The sequence below is a fragment of the Petaurus breviceps genome, unplaced genomic scaffold, assembly GCF_028583685.1.
Source record: "Petaurus breviceps papuanus isolate PSGF00001 unplaced genomic scaffold, PetGlider_PUasm1.0 90574, whole genome shotgun sequence".
Taxonomy (NCBI): Eukaryota; Metazoa; Chordata; class Mammalia; order Diprotodontia; family Petauridae; genus Petaurus; species Petaurus breviceps.
Window position 1 is genome coordinate 214,068 of NW_027187277.1, and position 13,509 is coordinate 227,576.

The 13,509-nt window shown below is 37.9% G+C and overlaps 1 long non-coding RNA gene across 1 annotated transcript in view; it reads left to right on the plus strand.

Moving 5' to 3' along the window:
• LOC138142372 (uncharacterized) overlaps positions 1 to 12,941 on the plus strand; it is an 88,116-nt gene extending 75,175 nt beyond the window's left edge. The window contains exons 2-3 of the long non-coding RNA XR_011163416.1: positions 7,767 to 8,469; positions 10,465 to 12,941. This is a non-coding gene — a long non-coding RNA (uncharacterized lncRNA). The remainder of the gene's footprint in view (positions 1 to 7,766; positions 8,470 to 10,464) is intronic.
• Positions 12,942 to 13,509: the final 568 nt, after the last annotated feature.

Genomic DNA, 13,509 nt, shown 5'->3' on the forward strand with positions numbered 1-13,509 from the left:
CTTTCCAGATGAATTGAATTGAAAATAAAGCATGATGAAAAGGAAAGCAAAGAATATAAAGACAACTTAAACCATACTAAAAATAAATAAGAATACAGACTGCTATGTGATGAAATTATTTAAGTATGTTTTATTTAGTAAATTGATTTCAGAAAGTAATGATTGTACTCAGATTAGAGAACTGAAGTTTATTTTAAGGTCTGATTAGAAACTTATACAAAAAAGAAATGGCTGGAAGGGACTATAGAATTCATTTAATCCAATTTCTCATCCCTCTTTGATGACATATCATGACCCCAAAGATGAGAGGGGGGAAAGGAGACTTGCCCAAGGTCACGTAGATAGATAGTGAAACACCAGTAAGGAGCTTCAATCTCTCTACTATATCCTATTACATGGATACTAACACTTCTCTTGCTCTGGGCTTATCTGAGAAAAGAAAATTCTAACCCTTTAGGAGGAGATGCAACATTTTTTCCTCTACGGAAATTGAGAAATAACTTAGGGAACAATAATCCAGATATTTGTTGAGATTTTTGTGATATTGACAATAATTGGGGAAAAAAGAAAAGCATTTTCTCTGAGAATTTTCAAAAAGGGATTCTTTGATTCAATACTGCTCCTTTAAAATAGAAAAAGTAGCACCATAGTCTCCCAACCCATCAGTTAAAGAATAGACAGGTGTTTCTATGGCAGTCATAAGCCAAAGCAATAGATGAGGAGAAATAGAAGCAATGGGAGTGGGCTCACTAGGAGCTCTGGAGGTGATCGACACCTTTGTATGCATAGCTTGGAGATGCAGGGAATGCTTCCATACGTTTACACTTAGCAGTTAGCTTACAATTTGGAGATGTGTACAAGTTTTAATTTATTTTGCATTTTTCCGTTTAAGATTTAGGCTATGTGGATTTGGGGGACGAGCGAATAGTCCACTTGCATTAGCACTGCCTTAGTAAAGGCACAAAATCAGAAAGGAGACATGAGAACATTGATCTCTTTAAAGGTAACTCAATGGTGTCGTAGATAGACACTGGATTGGAATCAGGAAGATTTGAGTTCAGATGTGGCCTCTATTACTTACTAACTGTGTGACTTTGGACAAGCCATTTAACCTCTATTAATATTAGTTTCCTTAACAGTAAAATAGGGATAATAATAGTACATATCTCCCAGGGTTGTGGTGAGAATCAAATGATATTATATATATTTTTTTAAGTATCTGGCACACACATAGTAGGCACTATTACTACTACTGCTACTACTGCTGCTGCTGCTATTACTACTACTACTACTACTACTACTACTACTAATGCTGCTGCTTTTTCTTCTGCTGCTGCTGCTGCTGATACCACCACCACCACCAGGGAGGATGGATCACCATGTCTTCCTAGTTACTGGAGGACTGGAACACATGATGAATCCAGACTTTCATTAAAGACTTTTTAGAGTGCTATGGATTATGATTAGGGCACCATAAAACAATTTTGTATACTGCTGTGAATCCTTTGTGGAGAAAATAGAAGATACCAAAAAATGTATTGAGAGGGGAGAACAATGAAGCTTCTATCTTGCCTATGCTCTTAAAAATTGCAGTCTTCTTAGATCTCCAAATGCTTGGAAATTAGTTACTATGTCCTATACATCTGCCAGGAATTGTTGAATGAGATTAAGTCCATCATAGAGAAAGAAGGATGGATTATGGGATATGCCAAGAGAGCTCTAGGCCATGAACCATTCTCTTTTTAAGCTAGAGATCCAATTCTAACAGAAGCATGAATTCAATATCTTCTCCTCCCCTTTGAAAGTCTGTCAATCAGCAGTATAGCCAGCAGGGACTCATTACAGACAACTATTTATTTGCAGAGAGGAGTGTCTGCTTATCCAGAGAGAATAACTAAGATACCTAGCTAGAACATCACAAATATGGTGTGGGAACTGTTAGGGGACTGAGGCATAAAACATAATTTATTATTAGGGAGCCTAAAGGGACATTATTTTAAAATCATTTGCACCGTGACTAGAAAAATGCAATTTCCCAAAGTCACAGTACTTCAGTGTTTGCAGGTGCTGAATAGTCAGTTTGATGAAGTGAAGAGGAGATAATTCTTAACTATATCTCAAGAGAAGAAAGTTCTTCAGTTTGAATTTAGGCTGGAGACACTATCATAGGTACATGATAGAAACCAGGAACTGTGTTAGGCTAATCCAAATGAAGAAAAGATAAAAATCTGCCCTGTGGTTATGGCTAGATGAATAGTATAAACTGATTTAATTAATCAGGGAGATTTACAAAGAGAATTCAGATCAATAGATTATTCAGAGGGGGAGGAAACCCACACCTTAATAGTTCAAAATGTTCTACTAAGTTGGTTTTTTTTTTTTTGCTTTTGAGACAAATAGAGAGTCAGAGGCCCAAATAACTTCCCTGAAAAATCTTAAATCAGGGTTGTTTAGAAGGTGGGTCTTTTCAGAGACACTCTACTCCAAAGGGCAAGGGGATTTGAGGCCCAAGTAAATGATGATGGCTTTGGAATGGGCCCTGAGTAATAAGACTAGAGGAATTTAGCAGCTTAAATACCACCATATACAAAAATACTCTTTGTCTAACATCTTCCCTCCATTGTTATCTTTTAAGCTAAATTTTAGAATTAAAATTTTAGTTGTTTTATTTATTCCAATTTATGTATACATACATAAATGTGTATTAACTATATAAGCTATATAACTATGTAAAAACTATATATATATATATATATATACACACACACACACATATATTGTTTTTGCATATTTGTCTTCATGTTGTCTCCCCCCAGTGAACAGTGAACTCCTGGAGAGCAGGGACTATCCTTTGCCTTTCTTTGTATTCTCAGTGCATGGCAAAGTGCCTTGAACATTGTAGGGAGTAGATAAGTACTTCTTGACCGACTTACTCAGCTATTTTACCAGAAGTTGTAGTAGCTTGGACCAACATCAGGAAACAGAGATGGGGTTAAGTGCCAATGAAGAGTTCACCAAGCATCCATGTTCTTCAGAAGGACCAATGTGAATGTAGATATCCTATACTATAGTTTCTGTTCCATACTCATATGAGAAGTGAAGGCAGTTGGTGATATTCAGAGGGCAGTACCTGGACCATAGTAAGCTTAAAATTGCTCATTGAATTTGTTGAATATAGTGGGAAATAAATTATCTTTGGATGAAGTCTAAGAAATGATAAAGATCCAAGAGTGGAACCAAATAGCCCTACATGACAAACATTTGCACAAACTCATCCAATACGATGACCAAGAAGCATTGAAAATCTATCTTAAGTGGGGTGGATAGAGCACTAGCCCTGAAATCAGGAGGACCTGAGTTCAAATTTGGCCTCAAGAAACTTAACACAAAACTAGCCGTGTGACCTTGGGCAAGTAACTCTCCTCTCCTCCCTCTCCTCCCCTCCCCTCTGCTCTTCTCCCCTCTCCTCCCCTCTCCTTCCCTCCTCTTCTCTCTCTGTCTCTCTCCCTTTATTCCCTCTCTCCACACACTTATACGTACACATATATGTATTGGTTACATATATGTGTTGCTAGCAAAGTAATCATAATTTCCAAGCTATGTCAACAAAAGTTTTCAACATTTATGAATCTGGCCCCAACCAGAGGTCAGAATCATGTGGGGGCAGGGGGACAAGATGAGTTAAAAATTATTGTTATTGTCCTGTCTTCTACAGGTGCTACACTGATAATGCTTTCAGTGAGCCTAAAAAGGATGAGTTTACATTTTGATAATTTTATTTAACTACAAAAAGCACTTATTTTATCTACCTATGCCATATTTCTGTAGAACATTAATATAAAAGAATAATAATAGGGCAGAAACATATCTAAGGCCATTCCTATTGGGAACCCCATTTAAAAAACAGTAACGAAACAATAATCTACTGGGTGAAGGTTTGGGGCTTCAATTTGGAGGTCTCAGTAAAAAAAATAAAGTAATACCTAAATTACCTTGATCTCTGCTGAAGACATTCTGAGCATTAAGACATCAAAAATAAAAGTATAGCTGAACATGTTAAAAACAATTACTGACATTCTAAAATCAAGACTGAACAAAAAGAGCAAATTTAAAACATGTAACATCAAATAAATGTCAATCTCAGTGTACATTTTTGACACTAGGAAATTAACCATAACAGATTATAGACAATTAGGTGGAGAGTGAAGAGAATGTGGGCCTGAAGTCACTTAAAACTTCTGCCTCAGTTTCCTCAACTATAAAATGTGCATAATAATAGTATCTACCTCTCAATGTTGCTCTGAGGATGTTTGTAACGTGCTGAGCACAGTGCCTTCATATAGCTGGTGCTCTATAAGTGTTAGCTATTGTTATTATTATTTAGAAAATTGTTGCTGTTAATTTTTTGTTTTCTAAAGGGACCAATAATATCATGGGGGTGATGTCTTAACTTGCACATGAATTGGATTTAAGTGAGGCAGAGTTACACAAAGTCATTAACCTCACCCTCTCATCCTGGGTCATAGAAATCCAGAGGCAGGACAAAAGTCAAGTCCCAGTCAATGGGACTTTTAGAGTAAGATCAATAGCTGATCTTAGCATCATTGCTGTCTGATCAAGCTCTAAGTGTTCCAAAGTGCTTGCTTCAGCTGTCATCATGGCTATCAGAACAAATTGTTCTTATCTACCCATTTTACCAGGGAAAGTCTTCAGCTGCTGTGTGATAAAATATTCCCTTAATTCCCCAACTAAAAGCCCATGCAATATTAATGCAGTATAGAGGTCATTATCCTGAAAAAGCTAGAAAAATGCTTATAAACCATAAAGCATAATGCTATGGCTAGCTATTATTATTATTAACATAATGTGACAACCCTTCAAACATTTGGAAGTAGAAAATGTATCACTCTAGGTCTTCTTTTTCCCTAGACTAAACTTTCCAAGTTTCTTCCTACAATCCTTATGTAGTACTGATTGCCCTACCATAAACATGCTCTCTTTTGTTTGTAACCAATGGAAAAGATCCATGATATGTGGCAATTAGGGACCACTGACCCTGGAGTCAGGGGGCCTGAGTTCAAATCTGGCCTCAGACACTTGATACACTTACTAGATGTGTGACCTTGGGCAAGTCACTTAACCCCAATTGCCTTGCCTTCCCCTCTCAAAAACAAACAAAAAAGATCCATGATTTCATTGATTTGGCTAATCATTACACTAGTGAAGAAAATATATACAGAAACCATTTTCTGAAAAGACTTGACCATTTTGAAGGACATTAGTGGTCATTTACTCCAATCTTTTCACTTCTATAGTTAGTAAACTGAGGCCTAGAGAGTTTGAATAACTTGCCCAAAATTTCTCTAGCAATATGTGGCAAAAGCAGGATTTGAACATGAGGCCTCCATTGTTAAATTTAGTACTCTTGAGGTGGCTAGGTGGCACAGTGAATAGAGCACCGGCTCTGGAGTCAGGAGGACCTGAGTTCAAATCCAGCCTCAGACACTTACAACACAAAAGTAGCCATGTGACCTTGGAAAAGTCACGTAACCCCAATTGCCCTACCTTCCCCCCTCCAAAAAAGCTAAATAAATAAATCTAGTGCTCTTTATGGGGTATTTTTTTATATATTTGTTGGATAGTTTGTCTTAATATAAAGTTACAAAACACAGAAAAGAAATGGTGTAGTACCTTATTAGATAAAAACAATAAGAATCAAAGATGAATCTCAAATTTTAAGTCTAGATGCCTGAGGTAATGAGAATGTAACTACCAGAAATAACAAAGTTGGGAGAGGAACTCAATTTGGGGACCAAGATGATGAGTTTCCTTTTAATATGTTGATTTTGAGATGGTGGTAAGTCATTCAAATGGGAATATGAAATACATCACTGGAGATTCAAGACTAGAATTCAGAGGAGAGGATTCAATGTCAGATATAGACTTGGGGATCATTAGAATGGTAATAATACAAACTATATGTATAAATAATTTTGGCAAAAAGAATAATGACCAATAAATGAAAGATTTCGATCAAGTGATGAAGTCAGGCTGCCAAGGGTTAGGGAGGGGATCATGGGAAGGAAATTCAGACAGCTGATATTTGGAAGGCTAGAAAGAGAAGTCAAGAAGAGAGATATCTTTTAAACCTTTACTTGAAGCTCTAAGCCATTCATTTTTAACATTTTTAAACAAGACCTCTAGGCATCATGGCATATTTACCAAGTCTTCCAGTGGCAGCTTACTGGAGTCATTTTATAAAAAGATCACACAGATTTAAAGAAGCCTAGTTGCCATTGATGTCTGAAACAAATTCAATTTAACTATCTTTTAAAAGGTGGATGGGGGAGGCATCTTAGGGGAGCATGATCCATTCATTATCAGCTGCAGACAAGGAGCTAGCCTTTCTAAAAGCAGAAGATGGAAAAAAAAGGTACAGGGAGTTCTCTCAAGGAGATTACAGGGGCTATTTTTAGCTACAAATTAAACCTGGCTGTATTGAATTTAGTTTATTCTCCACAGAGGTTCAGGACACATTATTTAGGTGCAGCATTGGACTGGTGAAGCTATTGAGGCAATTAATTCTCTTTTGAACACGAACAGCAAAAGATGGTGTAAGCTGATTAGCACCTTCAATGAGTTCCTTTTGAGCAGTTCTCTCCCCCCGCCCATGATAGTTTCCTCCCTCACCCCCAGTTCTTTCCTCAGGAAATATTCCCATGTCCCTGTTCCTAAATACTACCACCCTGCATATTTACTGTAAATTATTTGAGATTTACTCAGGGCTTTCCAGGATCACTGCATTCAGGATAACCCTCATGTGAGTAAGGAGCAGGTGGTGGGACATGTTATTAATTCCTAAAGCAGTGTTAAAAAAGAAGGATCAGGGGCGGCCAGGTGGCTCAGCAAGTAAGAGCACCGGCTCCAGTGTTGGGGATGACCTGGATCAAATCCGGGCTCAGATACTCAGCACCACACCCAGAAATAACTGGCCGTGTAACCTTGAGCAAGTTACTTAACGCCGATTGCTTTAAAAAAAAAAAAAGGATCAGAACTTGGAACATCGGACTTTACAGGTGGGAGACACTCCCTCATTATATAGATCAAGGAATTTCAGGACACAGGGCAAAAGTGCTCTTTACTAGGTCACATAGCTAATTAGGGGCAGAGTTTGACCTAAGTTACATATTGATTCTATAATATAACCAAGAACAGGACCAAAAACTGTCTCACTAATTTGGTACTTTATCCACTAGGCTAGTGATGGCCACCGTGATATTGTTCTTTAAGTAAAAACAACCCCATAATCTCAAAATTACATGCTTCTATGACTGTCCAACTCTCAGAGAACCCAGCTCTAAAAAGAATTCTTTGTAATCATTGGCTAAAGAATAAGGATGTTTTTATTCTCTCTCTCTCTCTCTTTCTCTCTGTTTCTCTGTCTCTGTCTGTCTCTCTCTCTCTCTGTCTCTATCTCTTTCTCTCCACCCCCTCTCTCCTTTCTCCCCATCTCTCTCTCCACCTCCTTCTCCTTTCTTCCCCCCCCCTCTTCCTTTTCTATCCTACTCCCCTTCAACCAAGTCTCTGAAACCAAACGTTTCATTTGGGGGTAAATATTCTTGATCCACACAGAGTTGTTTTTTGCTGTTCCCCTGATAGATTTAGCAGTTGATTGTGCAATTCAGCTGAATGTCAGTTGTGCTTTCATAGGATGGGATTTTTATGCAGATTGTCACTGAATGTTTTCTATTTTATCTTGTTTTCAGAGCAAGGCACTGGGCTGATTTTAGGATATAAGAAGCTGGTGTAGTAGAGTTGTTTTAACATCAATTTATCATGAGAAAAGGACCACTATCAGAGCTCCTAAACTTAAAATATTTTCAGAAAGAAAGGCAAAAAGATTGTGTTTATAAAGCAATCTTTGATACATCTTTTTAAAAACACCTTATTTCTAGTACTTTGAGAAAACAAGAAAAAATTTCCTACAATCTAGGCAAGCTGAAAGGTGTTCATTCACTCCATTGAACATTTATTGAGTGCCTGACATATGCAAGACATTGTGCTGGATGTTTTATAGAGAAAAACTTGGCACATTCACTGCATTTAGTTCTTATTTGAGTTGGTAAACAAATAATTTAGGTGGCACAGTAGATAGAGTGCAGGGCCTGAAATCAGGAAGACATGAGTTCAAATCCAACCTCAGACACTAGCCTGTGACCTTGAGTAAGTCACTTAACTTTATTTGATTCAGTTTCCTCATCTGTAAAATTATCTGGAGAAAGAAACGGCAAACCACCCTAGTATTTTTTCCAAGAAAACCCCAAATGGAGTCACAAAGTCAGACACAACTGAGAATGACTGAACAACAAAACAAAGCATAGTGATATAGAGGAGAAAGGATTGTTCCTGGAAACTGAAAGACCTGGTTTCACCTTCTGCCAATGAGACAAACTAGCTGTATGACTGTGGGTGAGTATCCCTCCTTTTCAGTGTCCTATGCTGCTAGAGAAGATTCTAAATTATAGGCTATTTGGGCACCAGTGGAAGAGTTCCACACTGGGAATTCCTCACATCAATGAAATCACCTAAGCTCCACTGTGTGCTCTGCACTATTGGGTTCTATGAAGAATGGTCTCCACTGTTTCTTCTTTCTCACAGTTCCTCCCATTAGTTCCAATTCTTCTTTACATTATGACTAATGTGAAAATATATGTAATATGAATACATAAGTAGAGCCTGTATCAAATTGCATGCCATCTTTGGGTAGGGGATGGATAGGGAAGAGGAGAAAATTTAAAATTCAAAATCTTATGTAACTGAATGTTAAAAAATAAAATAAATAAATTATATATAAAAATGATCTCTGCCTTCAGAAATTAAGACTTGAAAGTGAAGGTGCTTTGACATTGAAGAGAATATCTCATGACTCCACTGATGATACTTTAGTTGTCTTTACCTTAAGAAATTATAGGAAAATGATTTTATTCTATTCAATTATAATAATAATAGAGGATATGGGCTAGACACATGATTTTCTCAAATGAAGAAACCCATACTAGTAGTACAGGTTGGCAACATCTTTGTAACTTATAGGCTTAGAGCCTAGAGTATAAAGAAGTTAAATGACTTGCCATGTAGTCAGTAAGTATTAGAGAGGAGACTTGGACCCAGGTATTCTTGGCTTATATTTAGTCAGTCAGTCAATAAGGATTTGTTAAATGCCTACTGTGTCAGGTATTATTCTGGTGCTAGTGATGCCCCTCCCTCAAAAAAGAAAAAGGCAAGAGTATTTAATAGGGGAGATAACATGTAAACAGCTATTTAAAAATAACATATATACAAAATAAGTTGGAGATAATCAATGAAGAGGAAGCACCAGGGAAAGGCTTCTTATAGAAGGTGAGATTTTTGGCTAGGACTTGAAAGAAGCTAGGGAAACCCAAAGTCAGAAATGAGAACTGAGGGAATATCCAGGATGGAATTTTACATTTAATCCATGATACCATGCTGCCCCTTGGTCGTCGTCTTCATCATCATCATCATCATGTTCTATAACTCCCAAATTTTCAAAGTGCTTTTTCAAACATGATCTCATTTTATCATTCCATTTATTCTTTAACACAATCCATTTTGCAACTGAGGAAGCTGAGACCCAAGAGGCTGTCAGAATTGTCCAAAGTTGCCTTGCTAGTGTTGATAGAACCCACTCTAGAACCTTTTGAACTGCCAGTTCAATGCTCTTTATGATAGAGAATGCATAGTCAGTAAAGGCAAAAAGAGTAGGGGAAAAATATTGCACGAATGCTGTTATGGTAATCCAGGATAAAAAAGGAAAGTAGATGAGACGGAGGTTTACATCATCTGTGTCAAGGGCTCCAATACTGCTTAACAGAGATAAGAGCGTATAGACTTAGGATTCGGGGACAGGGGCTTATGTGAGATTCCATGTAACTGTGCAGGGGTACAAAGGCAGATATCCATAACATAAGTCTTTGGAAGGGAATGGGTGGGGGAAAAAATAAAAAACAGCAGCATTAACTACTGCTGAAGAGTCATTCTAGGGGTTTGTAGACATTCCTAAATGATTGGAATAGATAACTGATGGATGAAAAGATAAGTGACTCAAAAAGTGGATTAGTTTGGCATCTTATTTTTCCTCTGGGCTTAGCATTGTAGTTGACAGGAAAATGGATCCATCCACTGCCATTTTCTGTTTGCAACAACGTCATTACCTTGGAAATATTATTGCTTTTGATGTTTCCATTTTTTTTGTAAGAATGATTCTTGATACAGTTTTGTTCACATTATGAATTCTCTTCCAATTTGTCTGAAAAAGATCACAACCCAAGTGAATTATGGCAGAAAATTAATTAATTTCCCTGGCTACTTAAAGATTAGTCAAAGAGAACAGTAAGTGGTATTTTTCTGGATTGTCTGACTTTGATGTGAACATTCTCTTCATAGGATGATACAGAATTCACCAACAGGAACCTTGAGTTTAAGATATGGTTTTGGTGGACTTTGTTGGTAGACTGCTCTGATATTAGTAAGCTTCACTTCAGAAAACCAGCGGGAGATCCTGAGCCTCAGTACGGTGGAGCAGGCAACCTTAGGATCCCCCATATGCCTCAGTATAGCCAAGGGAATGGACAGACTCCAACTCCAGGAACTGCCATATGTTTCAGCATAGTCCCAGGCAAACAGTTAAACTCCAGTGGCCAGACCTCCATGTGCTTCAACATAGCCCCTGGAGATGAAAAAACATTCCACTGACCTCAGCACACACCATATGCCAGCACTAGGTCCCTTATTCAGCACCAGGTAAACTGCCAGACCCCTATGGCCTCCAGCAGCACTGGCTAACCCTCATCTTACCCCGTCAGGGCAGCACCAGACACGAGAGTCCCCTGTGGGCTTCAGGACAACATTAGTGAAGCACCAATAGTCCCTGGCACAAGAGACCTGAGACAGTGTGCCTTCCACCCTAGAAGAAGTCAAATTTAGAAGAAAGGAAAAAAAATGATACACCCCCCCCAAATCAGCAAAAAGCAATAAAAACTATCTGATCATGGAAAGTTATTATGGTGACAGGGAAGATCAAGAAACAAACTCAGAAGAGGACAATAATGTTAAAACATCTATGGGCAAACACTGTCCCCCTCTCCAAAATGGGATATGGTCTTAAGCCCAGAAAGAATTCATGGAAGAGCACAAACAAGGAACTTAAAAATCATATAAGAGAAGTAGAAGAAAAATTGAGATAAAAAATGAGAGGGATGGGGCAGCTAGGTGGTACAGTGAATAGAGCACCAGCCCTGGAATCAGGAGGACCTGAGTTCAAATCCGGCCTCAGACACTTAACACACACACACACAAAACCTAGCTGTGTGACCTTGGGCAAGTCACTTAACTCCAATTGCCCTACCTTCCCCCCCTCCAAAAAAAAAGCCAAAAAGCAAACAAACAGAAAAAGAAATGAGAGGGATGTAAGAGAATTATGAAAAGAGAGTTAGCAGCTTGGAAAAAGAAAACAACAGCTTAAAAAGTAGAATTGATGAAACAGAAAAAGAGATACAAAAATCCACTAAAGAAAACAACTTCTACAAAAGTACAATTGATCAAATGGAAAAGGAAGTACAAAAGCTAACTGAGGAAAACAACTCCTTAAAAGTTAGAATTAGTGAAGTAGAAGTTAATGAGTCTATGAGACATTAAGAATTGAACAAATTGAAAAGAATGAAAAAAAAATAAGAGAAAATGTAAAATATCTTATGGGATAAACAACTGACCTGGAAAATAGATCCAGGAGAGACAACATCAGAATCTTTGGACTACCTGAAAGCCATAATCAAAAGGTGGATCTGGAAAGCATCTTTCATGAAATTTTCAAAGAAAACTTTCCTGATACCCTGGAACCAGCAGGCAAAATAGGCATTGAAAGAATCCACCAATCACCTCAGGAAAAAGATCCCAAAATAAAATCCCCAAGAAAGATTATAACCAAATTACACAACTGTCAGGTCAAGGAAAAAAATACTGCAAGTTTCCAGAAAGAAACAATTCAAATATTGGGGAGCCACAATCAGGATTACACAGGACTTGGAAGTACAACATTAAAAGAACATGATATTCTGGAAGACAAGGGAACTAGGACTGTGTAGGGTCCCTATTGGTGAAAGCCATATAAGTGAAAGTTGTAACAAGAATACAGAGACCAGTACACAACCTCGTGTGTCTGAACATCTACCCAATAGCACTGGCCTTGATGTCCAGAGTTCTGGATACAAGCCCAGTATTAAGCAGTAAATCAGAACATTAGCTAAACCATGATAACATATGTAATGATGCTCTATTGCTCCTTCTTCCTTTGTTTGATTTCTATAATTACCATGGGAATTTTTCAGGGTCTTAGTGGGGATCCATTGAATCATCTGGTCCCAGATTGAGGATTATTAAACTATTGGTGGAGATTCAGCATTTGTCTGGCCACTGCCCCAGACTGCCTCAGTGTAAAATAACCCATTATGATTAGTAAACTTCTCTTATAAACATAATGGAGCTCCTGTCTTCTTTCTTTGGCACTGAACATGCCTCACTGTTTGGGAGTATGGATGGGAGCCATGAATATCCCTGTGCAGGGGATTTCTGGACCCTACAGACTACAACCAAGAATCACCTACCCAGTGATATTATCCATAATACTTCAAAGGAAAAAAATGGTAATTCAGTGAAATAGAAGGATTTCAAGCTTTCGTAAGGAGAAGACCAGAATTGAACAAAAACTTTGATGTCCAATATCAAGACCCAAGGAAAGCATAAAAGAAAGAAAGGGAAAAGAAAACATAAGAGATTCAAGGAAGCTTAACTGTTTACATCCGTATGTGGGAAGATGATGGTTCTAATTCTTAAACATTGTACCACTAAAAGTACAACTAGGAGGAATATACATAGACAGAGGGTATGGGTATAAAATGAATTGGAGCGAAAAATAATTAAGTGATTAAAAAGAGGAGTATATGGGTGCAAAAGGAAGAGAGAGGTAGAATGGGGTGAATTATTTCAATTGAATCGGCTCAAAAAATGTGTTACAGTGGAGGGAAAGTAGGCAATAGGTTTCACTTGAACCTTACTCTCATCAGCATTGATTCAAAGAGGGAAATCTCTCTCTCTCTCTCTCTCTCTCTCTCTCTCTCTCCCTCTCTCTGTTTCTCTCTGTCTCTCTCTCCCTCCCTCTGTCTCTCTCTCTGTCTCATCTCTCTCTCTTTCTCTCTCCCTCCCTCTCTCTCTCTGTGTCTCTCTGTGTCTCATCTCTCTTTCTCTCTCTGTCTCTATCTATATATACTCACATATATACAAGTATATCTCTGTGTGTATATTTAGATGCATATATGTATAAATATACATATGTAAGTCTGTATGTATGTATAAAATTTGCATATAGAAATCTATCTTACCTGATAGGAAAGTAGGAGGGGAGGAGTTTCAGTAAAGGTGGGGGAGAACTGACAG